General features: G+C 45.8%; 1 protein-coding gene across 2 annotated transcripts in view; it reads right to left on the bottom strand.

The window, feature by feature from the left end:
• PHF24 (PHD finger protein 24) overlaps positions 1–12,588 on the bottom strand; it is a 41,185-nt gene extending 28,597 nt beyond the window's left edge. For both annotated transcript variants that reach the window (XM_075581512.1, XM_075581464.1), the window contains exon 1: positions 12,135–12,588. The gene's annotated coding sequence lies outside the window, so the exon portion shown is untranslated. The remainder of the gene's footprint in view (positions 1–12,134) is intronic.
• Between the last annotated feature and the right edge of the window lie 14,379 nt (positions 12,589–26,967).

Here is a 26,967-nt window from a genome sequence, read left to right as displayed (position 1 = left end):
TTACACAGCAGCAGGTGGGCCCCGCTGCCAGCATGTCGCCTTGGGCCCTGCCAAAGGTAAGGCCGGCCCAGTTAAACTTGGATAAAATCCCCACGGTTCCGGTTTTAGGTAACATCACGTTACTTGCCCTGATTTCGCAGAGCTTAGTGAGGAAGGCAGCAGAGGCGTATAGCTTTTCCCTCTTTATTGATTCCGCTCACATTACGAGAAACCTTCTGGCACTACATGTTGGTCCCATTTTTGAAGTGAAACTGCTGGCACCTACCAAAATTTCCCTTGCGGTAAATCGCCTTCATGGTGACGGAAGGAACGCCACTGCTGGCAGAAGAGGCCGTCGGTGACGTCAGTGTTGGCAGCTCGGCGCAGGAGCCGTTATCTCCCACGCGCCTGCGCAGTGGTCGCCGGCTCGGTACGCATGCGCAGAAGCAACACACACACAGACACACACACACGCAGACGAACACACAGAGACGCACACACGCACACAGAGACACACACACACAGAGACAGACACACACACACAGAGACAGACACACACACAAAGACAGACACACACAGAGATACACACAGACACAGACACAGACACAGACACACAGAGAGAGACTGAGAGAGACACACACACACACACAAGGAATTCACAGTTACTATACATATAGAAGTGCAAATAGCTAAAACACTGGGTGTGTGCCACGCACGCACGTTCTAAGTCAAACTTCTTTGTGTTATTGCACTGCAATTGTGTTTTGATTTTTAATTAAAAACACCACCATCACAAATACAATTTCTGTGATAAAACAGTGACAAGAGACAAATACGTTTCACTTAAAATGCACGTGCTCGGCACACACACAATTTATTTATGCAACTTTTGCAACATGTGTCTTGTTTTATCGCATGTTCTGCACCAGTTTGGGTTTCGCTGCAGCGGTGGCTAAATCTGAATACGCAGCGAATATTCCTTATTACTGAAAGAGAGACACACACTAAAGAAGTTAATGCCGCTTCCTGAAAGGAGGACCCATTTTTTTACCATTGCTTCAATTTCCCAACACGAAGAAAGATTTGCTGAGAGAAATAATATAACAAAGCTCATTTCTAATCGCAGATATAATGGGTACATCAATACCACACTGATTTGTAAAAGGCTCAGCTATATTTCTGTAGCTATGGTAGCAAAATGTGATTTAAACATTAAACAACAATAATGTGTCTCGTGAATATTTCCCAAATCCTTGCCAGCATCGCTACAATGTTATCCCACCACTGACTGTGCTGCACCCACATTCCTCACAAGATCTTTAGGTCACTTTGGGGGTTATCTCACAATGTTTTCCAGGTGTAAAACTGATGAAAAATAATTGCACCCAATTTATCGAAGAGTAAACTTCCAATTGCTTGCAATGGGATTCTTTGATACATTTGGTGTTGATTTTGCACTGTATTTTCTATTGCAATGAACCTTAAAAGCTGAAGACCAAGCAATATCTTACACGTATGTTTTTTTTAAATCAATCAGTTCTGTACTATAAGAAAATACGTGTAGCAGTTTTTTTTAAACAACTGAGAATGTCATTATAATGTATTATAATGTAACAAGCATTTTTTGTTTCTACAGCAACCATTTACAAAGTCACATTCCCTTCCTCTTCTGAAACAAGCTCTGGCACACGGCTTTTTGAGCCCTGCCCCCTCTCTAGCAGTGCACCAATTGTATCTAGTGACTGCCTGGTCACATGATCTTCCCCACAGAACTTTGCTTCTTTGGTCCTCTTCTGCTGCACTGACAGCCATTTAGTGAACCCCCGAGCCGAATCTTCGGCAGCTTAGCTAATTACTTATCATTCCTTGTGTGGATTGTTTCGATGCACATATTAAAGGGAAAATAAAAAAAACAGTAGCTTTAAGTAGATTATTAATAAATAGGACTTTTTGTCTGTGTAACCACACATAAGTTAGGGTGAGTACAAAAAGTGCAAAAAAACCCTCCACTTTATCTGCACAGCAAATACAAATCCCCCTTGTTGCACATTCACATGTCTCAGACAGGTCTGCAACCCTGCCCTTCCCCATTATCTCTTAGCATACAATGATTCCACTGCAGCCAGGGATTCTGGGTAATGACATGCAAATTATTACTCACAGTGTGTCACCTTTCACTTCCATTTGTACATGACCCTTATAAGCTTATGCCTGTCGGATCACACAGCTCCACAGCACAGCCTGGGTTAAAGAAGTGCAGAGCCCGTAACGCTGCTCACAGACAGCAGTTTCAAAATGTTGGGTCTCATCCGTGCGAGGCTGGTTATACTGACTATGCAACGTGAAGCTGGAACAGGTTTCAACCACATTCAAGCAGTTATGGTGGGCAAAATAATAAAACAAAATAAAAACCCCTCCACCGTACTGTGCGCAGCAAATAAAAATCCAGCGTGTGAGCACATTCACATGTCTCAGCCAGGTCTGCAGCCCTGCCCTTCCCCATTATCTACTAGCACACAACCGTTCCACTGCAGCCAGGGATTCTGGGAAATGACATGCAAAGCGCTGCTCAGAGAGGCGGGGGAGGAGGGGAAGCGCTGCTCAGGTAGCCGGAGGCGGGGTAAGCTCCTGCAGCAACATGAACGCGCCTCCGGCTTTTTTTTTTTCCCATCCTTCAGCGCGAGCGGGGGAAATTATACAGCAGCATGTGCGCTGCTTCGGCTAATCACCAAGGGGCAATTTCGGGTCGCCCCTGGCGACCGGACAATTGGGTTTGTCGAACACTGTATATATATATATACACTATCGGCTCTGTTTCAGTTTGTTAATATTCAGTCTCACACGTTGCACGTTTTCATATTCTTCTCTATATATTTGCATGGTGTCTGATAAAGGTTAACCCTGTACGTGCTGGTTTCTCTGGCAGGAAAGAGACTAAGGAGCGTCCAGGGTGAAGCTGAGCGTGCTTGCGCGCTCATGCAACATGCGATCAAACTCATGATCGCAATGAGTCTGCCCAGCGCACGTGCCCATGAGCGCTCAGCGCTCAGCTGCTTGCAGAAACAAATACATTTGATTCTGCCGCTCGCTGGCACGTCACGTGCGCGGTTCGCCCAATGAGGGTGAACCAATGAGGGTGAACCAGCTCTGTGACGTCATGGCCACGCCCCCCTGGCATGCCCCCCCCCCCACGCGTGCAACTAGCTGACCAGGAATGGCGCATGATGTCACGGCGTGCTCGGTTGCACCCTGGACGAGGCCTATGATACAATGTCCTGTGCTGTGGTCCCTCACTGTACTGCAGAGAAGTACAACAATATAACCCCTTACCAGAGGTCGCTGCGAACTCAGTGAGGGCCAGCTCAATGTATCCACAGCCAGGTTCCGTAGTGAGCAGTGACTTGCATTCCGGAACCGGGACACTGCGTCTCCCTTTTTACTGTATGCAAATCTGTTTGGAATTTGGAAGTCTGATCCTAGCAGCCTGAGTTGCAAATCGTTTCCAGCTGCAGGAGCAGAGAGGCCAGGAATCACTTCCGAGAGATTAAACCCATCAAGCCCTGTGTATTTGTACCAGTGAAGCATTGGTTGTCAGTACCACAATGAGGGGCATGCGTGTGCTGCAGGGGCAATGCAGCCATATAAGCAGTAAAGTCCAGCCTTACAATGTCAGCAGTGTATAACAGTATACACATGAGTGTGTACAGTATGTGCAAATCCTTTTATATCATTGTATATATGTAGTGTGTATATCAGTCTGTTTATACTGTGTATTATTGTCTAATGTACAGTATGTGTACTGTGTGTTTATCAGTGTGTCTGTATGTGTATCATTGTTAAAGTGTGTTTACTGTGTCAGTCTGGGTGTTTTAATGTATGTGTACTGTGTGAGCATCAATGTGTTAATGTGTGGATTAGTGTCTGTAAATAATAATAATAATAATAATAATAGCATGTTCCTGTACAGCGCTGCTAGTTTTATGTAGCGCTTTACAGAGACAATTTGCTGGCACAGGTCCCTGCCCTGTGGAGCTTACAATCTATGTTTTTGGTGCCTGAGGCAAAGGGAGATAAAGTGACTTGCCCAAGGTCACAAGGAGCCGACACCGGGAATTGAACCAGGTTCCCCTGCTTCAAAACTCAGTGCCAGTCAGTGTCTTTACTCACTGAGCCACTCATGCTGTTGCTGGTGTACTCTGGTGCTGGTGCATACCTGTTTGGTAGAACGGAAGGCCTGAGATCTCCGCGATGGTACAGGGAGACATCAGGACAGGCTATCAAAGATGGTTGGTAGGTCAGCGCAGCGCCTCCAGCCCAGGAGGATCCTGGTGCAGCCTGGATGAACCTCAGGGGAAACTCTTCTTGGTTGTTCCCACTTCAGACACCACACCAGAGAGGGTATAACTGGAGTTTATTAGGTTCAGCACATCAATACAGGTCCCATTACCTGAAGGCAGTACCCCGGGCTTGAGGCCCTGAGCCCCCCTCCTCAGCATACCTTACCCCTTAACAGGGCAAGGCCTCAGCTCACTCCTTTCCAGGAGAGACTTACTGTTGTGTCCTCGTAGCAGGGAGGGCAGCTCAGAACTAACTCCCAGAACCCTCCCTTACTCTAACCTCTGTAGGGAAACCCCCTCCTTCCCAGGGGAGGGGCTCCTATCAGCATAGCCCCCCTTTGTAATACCAGGCTACTCCTGAACTGAGTTAGTTAACAAACACATAACAATATAACCGTACCCTGCAGGGTTTGCTCCCAGCACTGCCCACTCCTTCCTGGGACTTACAGTTCTAGAGGGACCAGGGAATTAGTAGCCAAAGGGGACTTGGCTACACCCTCCCTCTGGTTTTGAAATCCCTCACGGCCCTGCATGAGGGCATAGCATCCATCACATTTTAATGCAATGAAAGATAAAATGGCAGTACTCATTATCACATGGCATAACAGTACTTTAAGCCCGATCTGTAATGGTGAGCGGGGTCTGGCTTGTGCACAAGGTTCCCATCACTATCCGGTAACATCACCGAATAGTAGATACAGAAGGCAAATATATAGAGTGTATAGGATATTACCATAAATCTCCATGTGATATGGAATATTAGGTAAGTAACAAAGTAGATAAACCATGTGTCGGTGTTCCTACTGTAGTAAGCGGGTCCAGCTGTGGAGTTCGGCGGTGAATGCGGCAGGGGTCTTGCTATACTACAGGAGCACGGTTGCATATGAGGCTTTTTTCTTTGTGGCTCATACTTTGCCAGTCTATTGTGTTGCCATTTCTTCCTGGTACTCCACGGGATACAATAGTCTTTACTTGTGGTTACTTATGAACACCGATACATGGTTTAACTTCTTTGTTACTTACCTAATATTCCATCCCACTCGGAGATCTATGGTAATATCCTGTATACTGTGTATATTTGCCTTCTGTATCCGTGCTCTATATTACACTACAATCAAGACCATACCCACATATCCCGCTGATTGGTAGCTACAGTTAGGGAAGCGGACCTATACACTGCAATTATTCTCTTGGCACAGACTTTCCTGTATTTACACAAAGTGCTCCCTGCCGCTACCTATCCACCTGCTCCCCTATTGGGGGTTTATTTTATTTCCATTTTAGACACATATGTTGCATACATTTGTCACTTGTCTTTCGGCGTTATTACTTGATACTATTAAAAGTGTATTGTTTTTGATTTTCGCAGTAGACGAAACCACTATAATTATATAATATATAAGATATAATTATAACCACTATAATTATATAATATATAATATATAATATATAATTATAACCACTATAATTGGTTATAAGTGTCAGTTTGAGCAGGACTATCTAGTCCTCCCTTTGGATAATATATAATTCTGTATATTGGGACTTATCAGTTCTCTCAGTGGATATTATGTCCTTATGTATATATCTATTCTTATTACCTTGAGTGCAATGTAAAGGGGACTGTTGTGACCTGGTCACTTTCTCTGTGCTTTTCATATGTATATATTTTCCCCATGCACCAGGATTCACTTTGCTTTGATATTTTGGGTTTGAGCGATATGCTGCCATTATCTACTTGATCGTACTAACTGACCTATTGGCACAAGAGGATTCCTCTGTACTGTAGGTTCTATGCAGAGTTGCTCCCTTTTTCAGGCCTTACTCAATAGACTGGAAGTCCTTGTAATTTCTCTAATACCACATACACTGTATGGCTCTGGTTTCTAGCAATTCGCTATTTTTTGGTTTACCGGGTATACCCAGATACTTGTAGCTCTTGTCCGTGTACTCTCTTGCGGATTGTATTGCCCCAATTATTTATATCAGCAGCAGTGGTGTCCAGCCTGTATACTTCTTGTTACTGTTCCTTGAGTCTCTGTACATACTGCATGTACGTGGTCGGGGAGGTGCCATCTGCCACCACTCCAAAATGCAGGTGGATGGGTAATCGGACGTCCTGCCCAAACATCAGGAAATAGGGTGAATATCCTGTAGAGTAATTCCTGGTGCAGTTATATGCATGTACTAAGTGGTGCACATGCTGACTCCATCGTTCCTTCCCTTGAGTATTTAATGTGCCCATCATATTCAATAGGGTCCTGTGGAATCTCTCGGGTTGTGGATCCTCCTGTGGGTGATAAGACGTGGTTCGGGATTTCTTAATTCCACAGATGCGCAGTAATTCCTTGTTGAGTCGAATATCAAAATCTCACCCATGATCGAAATGTATCCTAGCTGGCAATCCATAATGGACAAAGTACTTGTCCCACAGCACTTTGGCCACCGTCGAAGCTCATTGATCCTTTGTTGGGAATACTTGAGCATACCGGGTGAAATGGTCAGTGACCACTAGAATACTACTGGTATTCTTGCTGTCTGTTTCCAAGGACAGGAAGTCCATGCAGACCAAGTCCAGTGGTCCACTGCTGGTGATGTTTGCAGCCCTCGTAGGCAAAGTATTTCTGGGTACGTACCTGCCACAGTTCTTGCACTATTCTTCAACATCCGGAGACATTCGGGGCCAATAGAATCGATCTTTCGATTCTTTGGTTTGGGGTATACTTTAGACTGCAAGTGACAAGCACATCATCTGCCCCAACTTCTTCTGCACTGAAATGTGGTCCTAGTATTGGCATATGGTATACATACTGTACATACACACATATGTCTCTCTTTATTAGCATGTAACTGTGCCTTGAACGTTTGCTTTACTACTAACACCTTTTTGCTGCTGGTTTGGGTTGTTGTATTTGTTCTACTTTTTTATAGTCTCATTTTCCCTCTATGTACTGGGTGGTTTTTCCTCCCCTTTAGCTGTGCTCGTGTGTACCTCTGCTCCCCAGTAATCATACAGCTGCTCCTCCTCTGTCCCACCTCTGGGTTCTCTCACCTTTTGGAATCCTTAGGGTATATACAGCTGAGTTTGTTTTTTTGCTCAATATCTTGAGAAAAGTCCCTGCTGTATTGACCGGAATATTAATTGTTAATAAATCATATAAAGCAAGTGCCGACATCATCATCTCTCTCCTCTCTCTCTCTCTCTCTCTCTCTCTCTCTCTCTCTCTCTCTCTCTCTCTCTCTCTCTCTCTCTCTCTCTCTCTCTCTCTCTCTCTCTCTCTCTCTCTCTCTCTCTCTCTCTCTCTCTCTCTCTCTCTCTCTCTCTCTCTCTCTCTCTCTCTCTCTCTCTCTCTCTCTCTCTCTCTCTCTCTCTCTCTCTCTCTCTCTATGTGTGTATGTGTATGTGTATGTGTATGTGTATGTGTATATGTATATGTATATATATATATATATATATATATATACACACATACACACACGCCTTATGAGGAATGAAAATAAAGAGCCTTTTCGTGGGGACTCTACACTGATGCAGATACACACAGTATTGTATTCTCTCTATGCTTTGTTGGGTTGTTTATGTCCCATTTTTATTAACCACCTTAACCTGACTGTGCCTGCTGTGCAACCCCAGCCAGCTTCCCCCAGCCTCCCCATGCAGAATAAGTGACCCAGCTCAAACTGGTGAGTGTAGAAGGATGAAACCGCTCCCTGAGTGGGTACCCTGCTTGTGCACATTTAATGACCCAGACTCACACATGTACTGTAGCTAACCTAACTGTCTTCAGTGCCATTGCCGCCCGCGGTCACACAACCTTACAGTGGTCACAGCACCGGAGGATTAATGTTACCGGGAGGTCCCACCCGGAAGCACGGACCCCACGCAGTGTGACCGTGCCACTGGAGACATTAGGACTAGCTACAGCTGTATATGTACAGGATATGTGATGTATGTACTGTAGGAAACAAAAGCTAAAGGGAATTCATGTACAACATGGATACAAAGCTAAAAAAAGCATGTCACTACCCAGAATCCCTCTATGCAGCTTACCCATATGGCAATGGGGTAAATAAAGCAGGTTTGGAGACTTGTGGAAGACCTGCAGATACACATAGGGGTATTATATCTTTGTATGGGTTGTTATATTACAGAGGGCTTGTATAAATATATATATTTGATAACATTATTTCTGATGAAATAAAATACTTAATTTGACAGTGAGGCCTGCGTTACCCAAATATGCCCCCCCCCGCCCACCCCCCTCTCATGTGAGGAACGCTTGAGGAAATATGATACAGTAACATTAGAGATTTCTAGGTACAAATTTGAAGTGATGTTGTGGCAAAATCCAGCAAAATCCAGCAGCCAATTTGTTAAAACAAAAGTATCCCCTTAGGAGTAATAATAATAACAGTTCCTTGATAGATCTGATGCTTTTTTGCATCAGCTACTGTATGCCAAAGTTTTACAGCCAGGAGACTCGGATATATGACTATATTAACCCTTCCCAATGCTTGAGGGGGTTCATTTTTTTTTTTTTTTGGTCCTCGCATCTTTGGGGCTTTATTCTGGCCTCTTACTCCCTCATCTCCTTGTCAATGAAAAACGAACATCTTTTCTTTTTCTTCTAGGGTGCTCACAAAGACGTGCTCACAGGGTGCTGAAAAAGATGAACTGCGGCTTTAAATGTGAATTGGCCCTTTCTCCACTATGCCTGAGTTCCAGGCACTTACAGAGATGGGGAAGGGAGAGGAGATGAGCTGAGAGCTCCTACAGATGATGAGCCAGAAGAGGTGTAAGGGAGCTCATGCAGTACAGGACATGCTTATAATCAAGGGTCGTTGATATCTATTATGACAATAGGGTAATAGCCTACTGAAAAGCTGGTACCTGAGCAAGGGCTTTGACCTTCTGAGGTGCTAAGCCAGAAGTGGCCAACTCCAGTCCTCAAGGGCCACCAACAGGTCAGGTTTGCAGGATATCTCTGCTTCAGCAGAGGTGGCTCAGTCAAAGACAAAGACTGAGCCACTGATTGAGCCACCTTTGCTGAAGCAGGGATATCCTAAAAACCCAACTTGTTGGTGGCCTTTGAGGACTGGACTTGGCCATCCCTGCCTTATGCTATGTCAAATTGAAGAGGCCCCCAAAATTAGAAATAGATTAATTATTTTGGCTGAATTGACCATTGAAAATATAAACCTGAAAGTGAAATGAATGGAAGCAGTATACTAGCGTTGTTATATACAAAGATAACTTGTGTTCAATTAAAATAAACAGCGTTTGCACATCAATTTTAACATTAAAACATTGGGGTTTTGGACAGCAAAGTCATTGATGATGTCTTCAAATGATAAGCTATGCCGTTTGTCACGTTCGTTGCGCAGGAAGCTTATGGTCATATTTTGCCAAAGATTTCCATATTTACAGAGAATCTCCTATTCCCCCCATATCTTCTTTATTTATCATCCCATTTTAAAACCTGAAATGCATTCATTTGTTTTTCTATTTTTGAGGCCCCTCATACTGTGTGGCCCTAAACTATAGCTTAGTTACTTTATGCGTAAACCCGGCACTGACCTGATCCCTTTACAGTGTGAAACTTGTGTTTCTAGGTAATATATCAGTCAATGTCCCTTTCCTGCCCACGCTAAGGAAAAGCTTACACTCGAATTCTACCAATGGGAGCACACACCGATACAGTCTCTTTATAAGAGCGGTCCTGACCAGGACAACATTGATCTCCAGTAGGGAGAGTGGCATAATGACTCAGTTTAAAGGCCACAGGTATGTATTTTCAAACAATATTTCCAACGTTTAACATTTCTATGGCGGAAAAAAGCTTAGGCTGGTTTTTACAGCCTTTATCTAATGTCTTTGGTGCCAGTGCTCCAAGCTCTGCTGTTGTATGAGTATTAATTATGATGCCACCATCAGTCAAACAAATAACCATGCGCTTGTACCCGGTGTTCACGTAGACGTGCAACACATTCATTTGTCACAATATACCAGAAAGTAGAACACGGGGAATTCTTCTAATCAATTCCTCTTATAAAGCTTCTTATTTCTTTTTTGGCTCACTACGGGGGGCCGCCCCTATTAATACAAGTGGGGAGGCTCAGTTCATACCCGCTATTTCTTAATGTCTCCAAGCTGCCACCCTGGTGCAACATCAATGCAAAGACAGCACCAGGTGCATCCAGAAGGAAGCAGTGCGTTTCTCTGGGGGGACACGGCTTGAATAAATTAGAGGCTTTTTTTTTTGCCTCCGTTTTGCATCCAGGAGACTTTACTAACAACAACAACAACATCCTCCTCCACCCCCCAAACAGTACTGCACTGTGCTCAACTCCAGTCATCAAGAACACCCTCTCCCATCCACCCCCCCCCCCCCCAACAGGTCAGGTTTTCAGGATATCCCAGCTCCAGCACAGGTGGCTCAATTAGAGGCTCAGTCCTCGATTGAGCCCCCTGTGCTGAAGCAGGGACTGATTGAGCAACCTGTGCCGAAGCTGGGATATCCTGAAATCCTGACCTGTTGGGGGTGGGAGGTGTGGGACTTGAGGACTGGAGTTGAGCCCCCCTGCTGTACTGTACATTCTCTGCAAGTCCTGTTGCTTGACATCAGGCATTGCAAGTATTTAGTTATCATCATATCAGAGATGGCAAACAACCAAGGGGTGAAATCCATGATATTTAAGAGCTGTGTCCAATTAATAATTTTCATCAGTGGGTATCCACTGCGTGGGAAGCGAGTGCTGAACATCTGTGAGACTCCCCAGCACCTGAGTTAGAGATGACTCATAGCAGATGACTAGGACCCTTCTTTGTGAGAAGCTGCACAGCCCCTGGGCGTGAGAAGCAGTGCAAGCGCTATTTAAGGTGTTGTGATATGAGCTAAATTGGGCATCCTTTAAAACTCCTATTTGATGCCGTCCTGTAAAAGAGATAATGTGAATACTATAATATACATGAGCGTTGGGCTTGAGTTGCATATATATCCGATTGAAAGGAGATGTCAGGCCAGTGAATGGTGGACAAGCTGTTGACACACTTCTGTGAGCATTGTACCTGACTCCGTGACGATAACCTAACTCCTGCCCCAGGCACAGTGCAATTAAATAGTAAGCTCTTCTAAACAGTGAGGGGAATTAAAAATAAAAGAACAGGTTGGTACAAACAATAACTTGCATCATAGCCCTATGAATTGTACAGTACCTCACCCTGCTATAGTGCTTCTCTATATTTAGATAACTAGGTCCCTTCATCCCCAAAACAATGCTTTGCCTGTGTGCCCCATTCTGTACTCAGTGTGCAAATGTCCACGATTTGCATGCAGGTCACCACACAGTCCCATTAAAAACAGGAGGAGAGGAGAGGGATTCAACCTGGGGGGATATATCAATGGGGTTATTACTGCAGGCATCTGCCATTCTTTCTGCCCACCTCTGTCTAATAGTCACTCTCTGCCCTGCCTTTGACACTCTCTTGTCACGTTAAGCCACTCTTGCAAGGCACATGTACCCTCCTGGGGCACCTAGCTTCCCAAGGTGGGACACCACTGCCTTAAGTCCTTGTTGTTGACCCAGCTTCTGCTTTGCCTCATTGCACAGTTAGGGCAAGGTCCACTGCAGGTTTCTGAGCTCTGAATAGCTATGGTACCCAGCAACGTAACTATCTCCATCCACATTGCCAGCTAAGGGGGAAGAGGGTAAGGGACTCACCCAACACCACAGCAAATAAAAGCACACCATTCATTACAGAGACACAAACTTCTGGAGCTGTGAGAGGTCAGGAAGCAGGACAACGGGAGGCCACCTTACCCTTGTTGGATTCACAGAAGGGCCCAGCAGCGATTGAATTCATCCAAGTTGCCTTTTCTCACTGCCATTAGCTTGTTCTCTTCAAGCAGCAGTCCCGGCTCCCTTCTCTCTCTCTCTCTATGTATATATATATATATATCCTTTATCCTGAGAGCTGCTCAAACTCCATCCTCCCTGGGAAGCAGCCGGCACTCTGTGACAGACCGTTTCAAGGTTTGCAGAGGAGGGTGAGGGGTGGGTGGGGAGGGACAGGCGAAGTCGGGCTAATGGATCCCCCCTCTTTGAATGGCAAGCTGTTAGGGGCAATGCAGCGCCAGGCTGATGCTTGTCAAACAGAGAGCTGGTAATACTGTCTGATTTTGTCTCCTGGGATAAGAGACTGCTGTGTTTGTATCCCTGCTACCAATTACTGCTTTCCTTTACGCATGCAAGAATCCTAAATATATTTACCCTTTCAGGCCCAGAGGGGACTGCAATGCATTGCTACGCAATCCTTTGCAGTCCCCTCTGGGCCTGTTGGGGTTAACCCTGCTGACGTTAACAGCAAAATACTAATAAAACCCACCCGTCTCCCCCCCCCCCCCACCTCTTCCAGTCAGTCGGAGCGCCCCTCCTCTCCCTCTCCTCTTCCCTCCCTGTGCTCCGCGGTGGGGGAGATGCTCAGAGAGTCAGAGGGCTGCAGTGAGTGGGGGGATGCAAGGTCTCTGAAGCAATTCCTCATCTAACGAGGTCAAACGCTTCCTATCCTCAGACACTGAGGGCTGTGGATGCTGGGTGTGTGTGTCTGTGCCTGGCTGGCTCCTGGTGTCCGGTCCCATCTGTGTATGTATCTGTGTCAGGTGTTCATGCATCTACTTGCCACTGCGTGTGTGTATATATATATGTATGTGTGTATGTGTGTATATATATAATCATCATCATCATCATCATCATCATCATCATCATCATCATCATCATCATCATCATCATCATCATCATCATCATCATCATCATCATCATCCCGTGTCTCCCAACTGCTGGAGGAAGCCCCCCCCCCTCCCCAATGATCTACCAGGTACTACGGTTGCAACCTCTCTTCTCCATGTCACTCCAGCACATTTCCTAATTTAATCCTCCCATCGTACTTTAGGTCATCTTCTTGGTCTTTTAATTTCTCTTGGAATCCATCTCTGTCCAATGATGGTCCTCATATATATATAGATTTTTGGGTGATTTGTCGACCATATAATATATATATATGGTCGACAAATCACCCAAAAATCTACTCGCCGAACAAAAAAATCTACTTGCCACCTAGTACTACACGTGTGCTGCTTGGGCCAATAGTAGCTCGCCACGATGTTAAATCCACTCGCCCGGGGCGAGCAAATGTATAGGTTTGTCGAACAATGTAATGTATATATATATATATATATATATATATATATATATATATTATATATATATATATACACCCACACACACTTGTGAGTATCATAGTAATAGGAGTGTACATTTATGTATCTATCTGTGAGGTTTATTATAATGGGGCAGAGTGTTTGTGTATATGTGTTGTGTATACACAAGCACAAAACTGTGTATTGTTTGTCTTGTATTGTATCGGTGTATTAGACAGTATCTCAGCATGTGAATCTATGTATTTACACATAGACACACTTACCGGTATATACAGTACACACATTTGTGGTTATGCAGGGTGTGCATTTACCTGTGCCTGCATTTTATATTTATTTATATTCCCTGCATTGACATTTTTGGAACACATGGGTGTGTCACATGTATGTATTTGTTTGTTTAAGTATACCTGTGTACACATTTTTAGCTGGTTATGTTTGTGTCAGTGTCTTTGTGAAACTGTACATTTGTCTCTGTATCTATATGTGTGTGTATATCTATGTGTTGAGACGATCCCACAGATATTAACATTTGTAATAAACAAGTAGAATTATCTTGGGACCTGAGGAAGAGAACTGATAATCGCTTCTAATGAATGGATGTATAATTCTTCCCTGCATCATTCCTTACTCCTATCTGTATTCACTGGGTCCTGCATTGTGTTACTGGCCCCTATGGAATTCAGGAGTTTACCCCTCTGCTCTCCTTTAACACCCACTATTACTCCTTTCTATTTCTCTGTTCCTCTCCTCTGTGTTTTCCCTTTTCACCCACTATTCCTCTGATATTCCTCCTTTCTGTCCCTCTGTCCCGCTCCTCCCTGCTGTTCTTTCACATCCCTCCTTGTAACATTACACAATCTGCATTCCCCCTTCCTTCTGTCTCTGTTCCATTACTCTGCGTGCTAAGCCTTCACCCTTCCACTGCCAGAGCGAATCACAGCACATCCCCGCTTCTCCCTGGCAGCAGCTGTTCATTTCTACCGCACCCTTTCTTGCATTTCTTTCAGGGTTTATTATTTTATTAATAATACATTATTATTAGCATTTATTTATAAGGTAGGGTACAATAAAATGGAGTTTAGCGGCAGTTTGCCTATCAGTGCTGTAAATCTCGTTGCAGCCCTTCTCCTCTGCTTTTATCCTATGGATTCGTTTGTTCCCCTCTTCAATTCTTAGTCCCCTGCCTCTTTGTTGCTATCCTGTTCATTCATTATCCTTCTCTTGTGGCTGAATACATGTCCTCGATACCCACAGTATGAAAGCAGACACGGCACATCATTAGTGCTTATCAGCAAGCCTAAGCTGCATGCTGGTGCCACCTCATTAAAAGTTCCCCTTTCCTTGCTAAGAATATAAATAAGACGGCGACACTATGCTATAAATAAATCAGCAACAGGCATAGGTGATGGCTGTATGTGTATCTGTCTACCAATTACCGCTTCCTTTTATATTGTTATTAACCCCTTTAGCATCAGAGGGTCTTGCAATGCATTGATTTCCTTTACTAAAGTCTCTTACTGTGTGTATTAGTTTTAATGCTAGTTCCCTTAGCATTAATTTTCCATCCTTCCAAGAAAGGACCAGCACATTTTCCTCCATCATTTCAGCACTACGGACAGCGTCGGTGCCCTGTGAGAGCAACATACAGTATCGGGTCCATGTAGCAAGGCGAAACGGAGGCACTTATAGTGCAAAGTACTGCACCAGAGCTATAACAAAAAATCTGATTTCATTTTGTGACTGGGATTACACTGGTTTTGCTTAGAGAGACTTATTTTCAACCAGGTGTTCAGGGGGTATGGCAACTACTAAAATGTGCAACCCCTTCCCCCCCCCCCCCCAAATGTATTGTAAAAATAAAGAAAAGGCAGTGGTGATAGGATTGGGCGGGGAGACCTTTTCAATGAAAATAAGATCATTTGTTTTAAATAGGATGTATGTGTCTTTTTACATGGCAGAGAGAGGGAAATGGTTACAGTTCATTTAAGAGATGCGAAGGCTTCTTCTACAGACAATCGGGGTGTGACCTTCTGAATCCGAGCACAGCAACTCTGCTTTGTGGACAAAGTACAGGTCAGCCAATAAGAAATACAAAAGCACTCTTGAAAACAAACTCCATTTCCCCCCCCCCCCACATTAATATTCATAAAATAGCCATTTAATCACAGGGTCTCTTTCCTCTGTGGGAGGAAACAGCCGGAATTTACAATGTGGCTTTAAAGTACCATAGGTATCTCCAGAGCACTATAGTGTGAAATGCAATGAAAGAATCAATGTAAAAAAAGGATGCAATGCTCGTTAAAAAGCCTGATTGATGAATAAAGGTGTACAGTATTTTCACATTTAAGGCCTCAATCCCTACTAGGGGCAAAGTTAAAGTGTAATGTTCAGCTGGTTAAATGTAGATAAATTACACACCATTTTAAAATCAGACAAGTATTATTATTATTATTACCCTTTTAATGCCTCTATAGTACTCAAATACTTTGGAGAGGTTTATTAAGATCTTTAAGTAATCTTTTTTTTTTTACAAGACGGGAGACCACCTTTACTACCGGGATCATATCACTGAGCAAAATCAAACAGTAAAACAAATTGTCATTTATTCCATTGAAACAGACGTACACACCGTGGGTTACAAAATACAAGAGGAAATACACTTACCGGGGGACTAGGGAAAAAAACTAGACTTTCCTAGCTTCCATAAAACAAAGTTTGTAGTTGACCGGGACATAACCCGAAATGTCCTGGAACTCAAATCGGCATGAAGTTCCTGACGCCACCGCTGTATCCGTTCCGGAGACACCGAAATCCCTTGACCGGGAGATAGTACCAAACGTCCTGGTACTCTTTTCGACTTGCAATCCCAGCGTCGTCCGCTACGTTCTATTCTGAGAACTTGGCCCCGAAATTTCTGAAGCCGTCTCGCTTCTATTTCTCCAAGAGCATCTTTTGGTGTTTTCAAATTTGCCGCTGCTGTCTTGGCGCTCAAAATCTTAGAGAATCCCAACACCGGATTGGCTGCAGGGTTTCTTATAGCATTTTGTAGTTCATTCACAAAATACTGCAGCCAATCCCAGGGTGGGAACTTTCCAACCAGCCAATCGGATGGCTGCCATGCTCCTGAAGCTGGGCAAGCGGATCTTCTGAATGAGACAAGGGCATGCTCGAGTTTGCCACCTTAGCCACTTGCTATGCAGAAGCCACCCACGGAGCTAGGTGCCTCCAGGTCTGGGAAGGTGAATGCTAGCCGGAGCTTGCATTGATCCCAGGATGTGGGTATTTCACCTTGCCATCCTGTCCAAATGTTCTTCACACCTCTGGCAGCATCTGTGGCTTTCAAGTCCAAACATCGAGTAGACACAGTGGCACCACCGTTTGGTAGCCCCCTGGCTCACTCAGAATACCGGCTTTGGAAGTCCCAGCTTATTTTATTGTTCACAAGCATAATACATTTTAAATATACCGGTTCATAAAATATATTTGACACTTTTATCCCGTCTAAGTCTTTTGGTTATGAGGGAGAATGGGACTCTTTACTTTTATTCCCACTAGCCATATCCCTCACACACTGCAAACCTGAATTACACTTTAAAACCCTCATAGCCCCATGGGCTATTAAACATTTATGAAACAAAATATTTCCCCCCATATTTCTTCTAAATCCCAAAGTAGAATGAAAGATGCTTAGGTTCATTCCCAGAGTTGTAGCTCATTCCCTTATGAAAAATCAAACTTAGTTAGAACTAAAAAAACGCGTAGGTTCATTCTCAGAGCTTTATCTCCTTCCTACAGTATTCTGAAAATGGGATTTAGGTTTCATAAAACCTCTCGCAACCTCATATAGGGTTGGAGTATCCCCCAGAACCTTTATACTGGTTCTGGGGATCTGGGCATATACTGGGGGACCCTCACTAACCTAGGGACCCCTGACTGTACCCGGGATACACATATCCCTATGCCCCCCATTTACCTTTCTGGTCTGTGCTGAAGCTTGGAAACCTGGAGGTGATTCACGTAACTGCTTTCCAGGGAAGACTTTGACCGGGTGATGTGTCTATATGTCCCCGGGAATCTGACCTGATTCCTGGATACATTTTTGGAGCGGTCAGCAACTCTGGACCCCGGCTACCTAGAAACATTCTGACAACACTTTTACCGCAAAACCCCCCTTGAAACTCATAGCCTCTCAATCTCCACTGTTTAGCACTCCTGGGAAGGTAAAACACAGATACATTCTTTATTGTCATACAATCAGATGCATTTCATGTACAACAGACAGGTTCAAAGCTGACACTCTAAAACCCCAAATATGACTCAGAGGTAAGCAGCCAGGCATAATACCTTTATTGATGGCCTGGTTACCTCCTCACCGTCACACTCTCGCTCTCATTCTCTGTCTCACTCGCTCCCTCACTCTTTCCCTCTCTCGCTCTCTATCTCCCTCGCTCCCTCCGTCTCTTGCTCTCTCGCTCTCTATCTCACTTCCTCACTCACTCTCTCACACTCTATCACCTTCACTTTCTATCCCCCTCACTCCCTCTTCTCTCGCTCTCTCACTATCTCACTCGCTCCCTCCCTCTCTATCTCCCTTGCTCCGTCCCTCTCTCGCTCTCTCTCATTCTCTAAATCCCTCATTCCCTCGCTATTTCGCACTCTTGCTCCCAAACTCTCTCGCTCTTTTTGCTCCCTCCCTCGCTCTCTTGCTCCCCCACTCTCTCGCTCGCTCCCTTGCGCTCTCCTTTGCTCCCTCGTTCTCTCGCTCCCTCACCCTCTCACTCACTCTCTCGCTCCCTCGCTCTTTTGCTTCCTCATTCCCTCTTGTCTCTTGCTCCCTCGCTCCTTCGTTCCCTCTCTCACTCCCTCGTTCCCTCTCTCACTCCTTTGCTCCCTTGCTCTCTCGCTCCCTCCTTCACTCTCTAGCTCTCTCGCTCGCTTGCTCTTTAGATCCCTCGCTCTTTCTCTCGCTCCCTTGCTCCCTCGCTCTCTCGCTCCTTTACTCCCTCACTCTCTCACTCCCTCACCCTCTCACCCGCTCTCTCGCTCCTTTACTCCCTCGCTCTCTCACTCCCTCACCCTCTCACCCGCTCTCTCACTCCCTCGCTCTCTTGCTCTCTCGCTCCCTCACCCTCTCACTCACTTCCTTGCACGCTCTCTCGTTCCCTCATTCCCTCCCTCACTCCCTTGCTCTCTCGCTCTCTTGCTCCCTCACCCTCGCACTCACTCTCTCGCTCCCTCACCCTCTAACTCTCTTGCTTTCTCACTCTCTCAGTCCCTCGCTCCTTCTCTTGCTCCCTCGTTCCCTCTCTCGCTCTCTCGTCTCTCTCACTCTTTTGCTTCCTCATTCCTTCTCTCGCTCTCTCACTCTCTCACTCCCTTGTTCCCTCTCTCGCTCCTTCGCTCCCTCACTCCCTCACCCTCTCACTCATTCCCTTGCTCTCTCACTTCCTCACTCTCTCATTCCCTTACTCTCTAGATTCCTCAACATCTTGCTCACTCGTTCCCTCACTCGCTCTCTCAGTCCCTTGTTCCCTCTCTCACTCCCTCGATTTCTCTCATCCTCGCTCTCTCACTCTCTTGCTCGCTCTGTCGATCCCTCATTCCCTCTCTCACTCCCTCGCTCGCTTGCTCCCCCACACTCTCACTCCCTCTCTCGCTCCCTCATTCCCTCTCTCGCTCTCTCATTCCCTCTCTCGCTCCCTCGCTCTCTCGCTCCCTCATTCTCTTTCTCCCTCATTCCCCCTCTTACTACCTCGCTCTCTCACTCAATTGTTCCCTCTCTCACTCCATCGCTCCCTCTCTCACTCCCTAGTTCTTTCACTCCCTCATTCCCTCTCTCACTCCCTCGCTCTCTTGCTCCCCCACACTCTCACTCCCTCTCTCGCTCCCTCGTTCCCTCTCTCGCTCCCTCGCTCTCTCATTCCCTCTCTCGCTCCCTCGCTCTCTCACTCCCTCGTTCTCTTTCTCCCTCATTCCCCCTCTTACTTCCTCTCTCTCTCACTCAATCGTTCCCTCTCTCACTCCCTCGCTCCCTCGCTCTTGCTCCCTCTTTCCCTCTCTCACTCCATCGCTCCCTCGTTCCCTCTCTTTCTCCCTCGCTGCCTCGTTCCCTCTCACTCCCTCGCTCCCTCTCTCGCTTCCTCGTTCCCTCTCACTCCCTCGCTCCCTCTCTCGCTTCCTCGTTCCCTCTCTTTCTCCCTCGCTCCCTCATTCCCTTTCACTCCCTCGCTCCCTCTCTCACTTCCTCGTTCCCTCTCTCACTCCCTCTCTCTCACGCTCCCTCGTTCCCTATCTCATTCCCTCGCTCCTTCTCTCACTCCATCGCTCCCTCGTTCCCTCTCTCGCTCCCTCGCTCTCTCCTGGGAATCTGGCCCTCTCCTCTGCTACAAATCCTTTCATATGGTTCCAGCTCTGCCAGGAATGTCTGGTTCCTGCCCTATGAACATGTGCTCTTAAGCAGACTATGGGCTCTATTTATAGAATTCTTCTGGCTGAAAAACTGGGACAAAACCTGAGCTAATAAACTGCAGCAGATTTATCAACGGAAAAATCCAATTGCTGTTAATGGGATTATATTTATCTGATAATTATTGTGCTGTTGGTGGAGTTGGAATTTTACAACCAAGATATTTTGATGAGCACTCCTATATAGAACTTCGTTATACACACACACACATACAGTATGCATGTATGTATGTATGTGTGTGTATATATATATATATATATATATATATATATATATATATATGTATGTATGTATATATATACAGTCATGTGAAAAAGTAAGTCCACCCTCTTTGAATTCCATGGTTTTACATATCAAGACATAATAACAATCATCTCTGTTCCTTAGCAGGTCTTAAAATTAGGTAAATACAACCTCAGATAAACAACAACACATGACATATTACACCGTGTCATGATTTATTTATCAAAAATAAAGCCAAAATGGAGAAGCCATGTGTGAAAAACTAAGTACACCTTATGATTTAATAGCTTGTAGAACCACCTTTAGCAGCAATACTGCTGCGGCCGAGTTTATTCGAGCATTTGCCCGGTCTCGGCCGCAGCAGTAACCTGGCGCGCGCCGGAGGGTGCCGGGCACGCGCCGAAGCCGTGGAGGAGCGCCCTCCGATCGGGGCTTTCTCCCTCCGCTCACCGGGTCTGCCGGGTCCGCCGGAACCCCCTGCCGCCGTCCCCCACATCGCGGGACACCAGGGCTCCCTCGGGGAGCCCTGGACGCGCGTGCAGGGGGCGCAGGCTCCCGATGACGCGTGACCGCGCGTCGGTGACGCACGGCACGCCGAGGGAGTGGGGCTAGCAAGCCGGGACATGTCCCGGCTTGCGGTACTAGCCCTACTCAAATTAAACGTGTCGCCAGTGTAACTTGAAGTAATCGTTTTCTGTATGACTTTATCAGTCTCTCACATCATTGTGGAGGAATTTTGGCCCACTCTCCTTTACAACGTTCAGTTCATTGAGATTTGTGGGCATTTGTTTATGCACAGCTCTCTTATGGTCCCACCACAGCATTTCAATCGGGTTGAGGTCTGGACTTTGACTGGGCCACTGCAACACCTTGATTCTTTTCTTTTTCAGCCATTCTGTTGTAGATTTGCTGGTGTGCTTGGATCATTGTCCTGTTGCATGACCCAATTTCGGCCAAGCTTTTGCTGTCGGACAGATGGCCTCACATTTGTCTCTAGAATACTTTGGTATATAGAGGAGTTCATGGTCGACTCAATGACTGCAAGGTTCCCAGGTCCTGTGGCTGCAAAACAAGCCCAAATCATCATCCCTCCACCACCGTGCTTGACAATTGGTATGAGGTGTTTGTGCTGATATGCTGTGTTTGGGTTTTGCCAAACGTGGCGCTGTGAATTATGGCCAAACATCTCCACTTTGGTCTCGTCTGTCCAAAGGACATTGTTCCAGAAGTCTTGTGGTTTGTTCAGATGCAACTTTGCAAACCTAAGCCGTGATGCCATGTTCTTTTTAGAGAGAAGAGGCTTTCTCCTGGCAACCCTTCCAAACAAACCATACTTGTTCAGTCTTTTTCTAATTGTACGGTCATGAACTTTAACATTTAACATGCTAACTGAGGCCTGTAGAGTCTGAGATGTAACTCTTGTTTTTTTGCAATTTCTCTGAGCATTGCACGGTCTGACCTTGGGATGAAATTGCTGGGACGTCCACTCCTGGGAAGATTGGCAACTGTCTTGAATGTTTTCCACTTTTGAATAATCTTTCTCACTGTAGAATGAGGGACATTAAATTGTTTGGAAATGGCCTTATAACCCTTCCCAGATTGATAGGCAGCAACAATTGCTTATCTAAGATCACTGCTGATGTCTTTCCTCCTTGGCATTGTGTTAACACACACCTGAATGCTCCAGACCAGCAAACTGCTAAAACTTCGGCTTTTATAGAGGTGGGCACACTTGCTGATGATCAATTGATCAAGGGCATTTGATTAGCAGCACCTGTCTGCTACTTACAGTAGCATCTTAATTCCTATGGAAGCAGTAAGGGTGTACTTAGTTTTTCACACATAGCTTCTCCAATTTGGCTTTATTTTTGTTAAATAAATCATGACACAGTGTAATATGTCATGTGTTGTTGTTCATCTGAAGTTGTATTTACCTAATTTTTAGACCTGCTAAGGAACAGATGATTGTTATTATGTCCTGATATGTAAAACGTCTCTATACACCCACACATATGTACAGTATATTTATGTGTGTGTATAATTTATTTGTGCATGTATCTTTATTAGTTTTATATTATGTTTTTGTGCTGTTTGTATGCAGTGTTGAGCCCTTTTATTTGTGTGTGTCTAGTTTTCAGTGCCCATGTATTTCTGTGTGTGTGTGTTGTTTGCTGTGCCCTTGTATTTGTGTGTGTGGTGCTGTGCCCTTGTTGTGTGTGTGTGTGTGTGTGTGTGTGTGTGTGTGTGTGTGTGTGTGTGTGTGTGTGTGTGTGTGTGTGTGTGTGTGTGTGTGTGTGGTGCTGTGCCCTCGTATGTGTGTGTGTGGTGCTGTGCCCTTTGTATTTGTGTGTGGTGCTGTATCCTTATGTGTGTGTGTGTGTTTGTGTGGAATGCGGTGACCTTGAATTTGTGTGTGTGTGGTGCTGTGCCTTTGTATTTGCGTGTGTGTGGTGCTGTATCCTTATATTTGTGTTTGTGTGTATGGTGCTGTACCCTTATATTTTTGTTTGTGTGTGTGGTATGCGGTGACCTTGTATTTGTGTGTGTGTGTGTGTGTGTGTGTGTGCTGCTCCCTTGTATTTGTGTGTTTTGTGTGTGCTGCTCCCTTATATTTGTGTGTGTGTGTTTGTGTTTGTTTGTGTGTGCTGTTCCCATGTATTTGTGTGTGTGTGCTGGTCCCTTCTATTTGTGTGTGTGGTGTGCTGTGACATTGTCTTTGTGTGTGTGCTGCTCCTTTGTATTTGTGTGGTGTGTGTGTGTGTGTGTGTGTGTGTGTGTGTGTGTGTGTGTGTGTGTGTGTGTGTGTGTGTGTGTGTGTGTGCAGCTCCCTTACATGGGTGTGTGTGTGTGTCTGTGTGCAGCTCCCGGGTATTTGTGGTGTGTTTGTGTGTGTGCGTGTGTGTGCTGCTCGCTTGTATTTGTGTGTGTGTCTGTGTGTGCTGCTCCCTTGTATTTGTGTGTGTGGTGTGTGTGTGTACAGCTCCCTTGTATTTGTGTGCGTGGTGTGTGTGTGTGTGTGTGTGTGTGTGTGTGTGTGTGTGTGTGTGTGTGTGTGTGTGTGTGTGTGTGTGTGTGTGTGTGTGTGTGTGTGTGTGTGTGTGTGCTCTGTTCCCTTGTATTTGTGTGTGTGTGGTGTGCTTTGACCTTTTATTTGTGTGTGTGGTGTCTGTGTGTGTGGGATGGAGGGGTCTGGGGGTGTATGTGTGTGTGTGTGTGTGTGTGTGTGTGTGTGTGTGTATGTGCTGCTCCCTTGTATTTGTGTGTGTGGTGTGTGTGCTGTTCCCTTGTATTTGTGTGTGTGTGTGTGTGTGCTGCTCCCTTATATTTGTGTGTGGGGTGTGTGTGTGGGGGGTGTCTGTGATGGTGAAGGGGTACCCAGGCCATTAATAAAGGTATTTGGCCCAGCTGGGTGCCCCTGAGACAGTTTGGGAATTGTAGAGTGCCACCTCTGCTACCCAGCAAGTGTGGTAATACTGCAAATGTATTAAAAATGCCTGTATATCTCCCCCAGGGATAAGGGGGTGAGAGAAATGCTATGTATAAGCTGTATAAGTCATGTAACTGAGTTCCCCTCAGTCATATGGGGTAAATGTGAAGTGTCAGCTCTGCAGTCCACTGCTGGCTGCAAGCCTGTAAATGTGTTAGAATTGTCCGTGTGTGTCCCGCTAAGCATAAGAGAACCACATCATTATGCCGAGTTACATTGTATCAGTTATGTATCGTGTGTGCGCATTGCAAGAGTGTTTCACTGCCAACCGCAAGAAAGGAAAAAGGGTTTTAAACACCATCAGCCTTGCGCGTAGCATACTGTATAAACAGCAAGCTAACTTTGGATAGGAATGTCCCAGCGCTCTGATTTTTGCAATGCATACTGCTAGGGGGTAATCATTAAACCAGTTATGTTTTCTGTATTAGAATATTTCATAAGAAGTCATGAATAAAAGTCCCCCTCTTTTTGGTGTATTAATATTTTTAGGGTAAGGGGATATTCATTCAGGCCAGAACAGGAGGTGACACTTAGGGTATAAATACTAGGCTTTAGAATGCATGGCAGGAAATCCCATTGAGTTATCAATGCATAATTTAACCCCGGACTTCTAAGGCACCCTGCGGGGACGGTCCCAGAATGTCTGACAGGTCCGGAGTTAACAAAGGACTTGACAGGTTAAAGTGCTAAGTGGGGAGGGGGAGAGGTAAACAGTTTGTCCATGACAGATGTCAAGATGTCAGGGGGCAGGGAGACAACCTGTCACCAGGGAAGTGGGTTTGGCTAGGCTATGGGCCGAAGTTCGCACATGCCCATGGCATACCTTGAAGCCTCTGCCAAGCTTCCTGAAGTATGGATAAACCTTGCCAATAGGTGGGATGTTTTATTCCCACGCCGCGATTGGTTGCACAGTGTAAAGATAGGACCTGTGAGGTATTAAAAGTCTGTGCAGCTAGTCAGGAGGTAGATTCAACATGCTGTAAAAAGATTCACCTGAGATTCCATCTGAGATCTTTCCTGTAACCAGATTTAACATCGTAACTAAGTGCATTTTTGTATTATTTTGTCAATTAAGCTGTGTATGTTCATTGTGTGAATAAATTACAATTTATTTTATCTCACGTTTTGCTCAATTAAAGGATCCGGATATTTTTGTGTTAAAAGCATTGATCTCATGTGACAGTGTGTGTGGTGTTCCCTTGTATTTATGTGTGTGGTGTGTTATGACCTATTATTTGTGTTTGTGGTGTGTGCTGTTCCCTTGTATTTGTGTGTGTGTGGTGTGCTGTACCTTTGTGCGTGTGTGTGGGGTGTGCTGTGCCTTTGTGTTTGCGTGTGGTGTGCTGTACCTGTGTGTGTGTGTGTGTGTGTGTGTGTGTGTGTGTGTGTGTGTGTGTGTGTGTGTGTGTGTGTGTGTGTGTGTGTGTGTGTGTGTGTGTGTGTGTGTGTGTGTGTGTGTGTGTGTGGTGTGCTGTGCCTGTGTTTGTGTGGTGTGCTGTGCCCATGTGTGTGTGGTGTTCTGTGCCTTTGTGTGTGTGGTGTGCTGTGCTCGTGCATGTCTGTGTGGTGTGCTGTGCCCATGTGTATGTGTGTGCCCATGCGTGTCAATGTGTGTGTGGTGTGCTGTGCCATGCGTGTGTGGTGTGCTGTGCCTGTGTGGTGTGCTGTGCCCGTGTGTGTGGTGTGCTGTGCCTGTGTGTGTGTGTGTGTGTGTGTGTGTGTGTGTGTGTGTGTGTGTGTGTGTGTGTGTGTGTGTGTGTGTGTGTGTGTGTGTGTGTGTGTGTGTGTGTGTGTGTGTGTGTGTGTGTGTGGTGTGTGTGTGTGTGTGTGTGGTGTGATGTGCCCATGCGTGCATGCACCTAGTTCTCTGATTTCAAGCATCTGCCCAGAGTACTGAAATCACAAGCCCTTCCCTTCAATTCTATACTAACCTCTTATACGTATCTATATGCGAAGAACATAACTTTATATAGGAGACTCGTTATCCACACCAGGAGATTTTCCACCTGCAACAAATCTAGAATTACCTTTATTTTCCATTATTTGTGTGTGTGGTGTGCTGTGCCTGTGCCTGTGCCTGTGCGTGTGCGTGTGTGTGTGTGTGTGTGTGTGTGTGGTGTGCTGTCACCGTGCTTGCGTGTGTGTGTGTGTGGTGTGCTGTGCCTGTGCCTGTGCCTGTGTGTGAGTGTGTGTGGTGTGCTGTGCCTGTGTGTGTGAGTGTGTGTGTGGTGTGCTGTCACCGTGCGTGTGTGTGTGTGGTGTGCTGTGCCTCTGTGTGTGTGTGTGTGTGTGTGTGTGTGTGTGTGTGTGTGTGTGTGTGTGTGTGTGTGTGTGTGTGTGTGTGTGTGTGTGTGTGTGTGTGTGTGTGTGTGTGTGTGTGAGTGTGTGTGTGGTGTGCTGTCACCGTGCATGTGTGTGTGTGTGTGTGTGTGTGTGTGTGTGTGTGTGTGTGTGTGTTTGTGTGGTGTGCGTCACCGTGCGTGTGTGTGTGGTGTGCTGTGCCTGTGCGTGTGTGTGTGTGTGTGGTGTGCTGTGCCTGTGTGTGTGTGAGTGTGTGTGTGGTGTGCTGTCACCGTGCGTGCGTGTGCGTGTGTTTGTGGTGTGCTGTGCCTGTGTGTGTGTGTGTGTGTGTGGTGTGCTGTCACCGTGCGTGCGTGTGTGTGTGGTGTGCTGTGCCTGTGTGTGTGTGTGGTGTGCTGTGCCTGTATGTGTGTGTGTGTGTGTGTGAGTGTGTGTGTGGTGTGCTATCACCGTGCGTGCGTGTGTGTGTGGTGTGCTGTGCCTGTGTGTGTATAATGAGACTTTGTTAGCATGGCGCTCATATTATAACATGCAATAAACACAGCATTATCTGAACCTCCTGAGGCAGAGAGGGAAAACAGTTCAGATTATGACAGATAATCGCATCCAATTAGTGACTTTATCTTTCGCTTCTCTGCGCTCCCTCCCTTAGATATCCTTATCATTCTTCTCCCTGTAGCTCAATGCTTTGATCCTTTACACCACTCTCTCCTCTGCTGTACTTTGCCATGCAGCTCTAGGGTATGCCCTGCTGTTCCATTCCGTGTGTGTGTGTGTGTGTGTTTGTCATCATAACTCTGTGCACAGGACATACTTGAAAACTCCCCATCATTGTAACGTCCATCTGCTGTTCTTTCCTTCCTCTCTCTGTACGATTCTTCCATCTCTACCAGCTCTTTCTCTCCCCTCCACCATTAATGTCCACATGGGATGTCATTG

Source organism: Ascaphus truei, chromosome 1 (genome assembly GCF_040206685.1).
Source record: "Ascaphus truei isolate aAscTru1 chromosome 1, aAscTru1.hap1, whole genome shotgun sequence".
In the NCBI taxonomy this organism is placed as follows: Eukaryota; Metazoa; Chordata; class Amphibia; order Anura; family Ascaphidae; genus Ascaphus; species Ascaphus truei.
The sequence above is the reverse complement of the archived record's forward strand: the minus strand, read 5'-3'. Positions and strand labels throughout refer to the sequence as shown.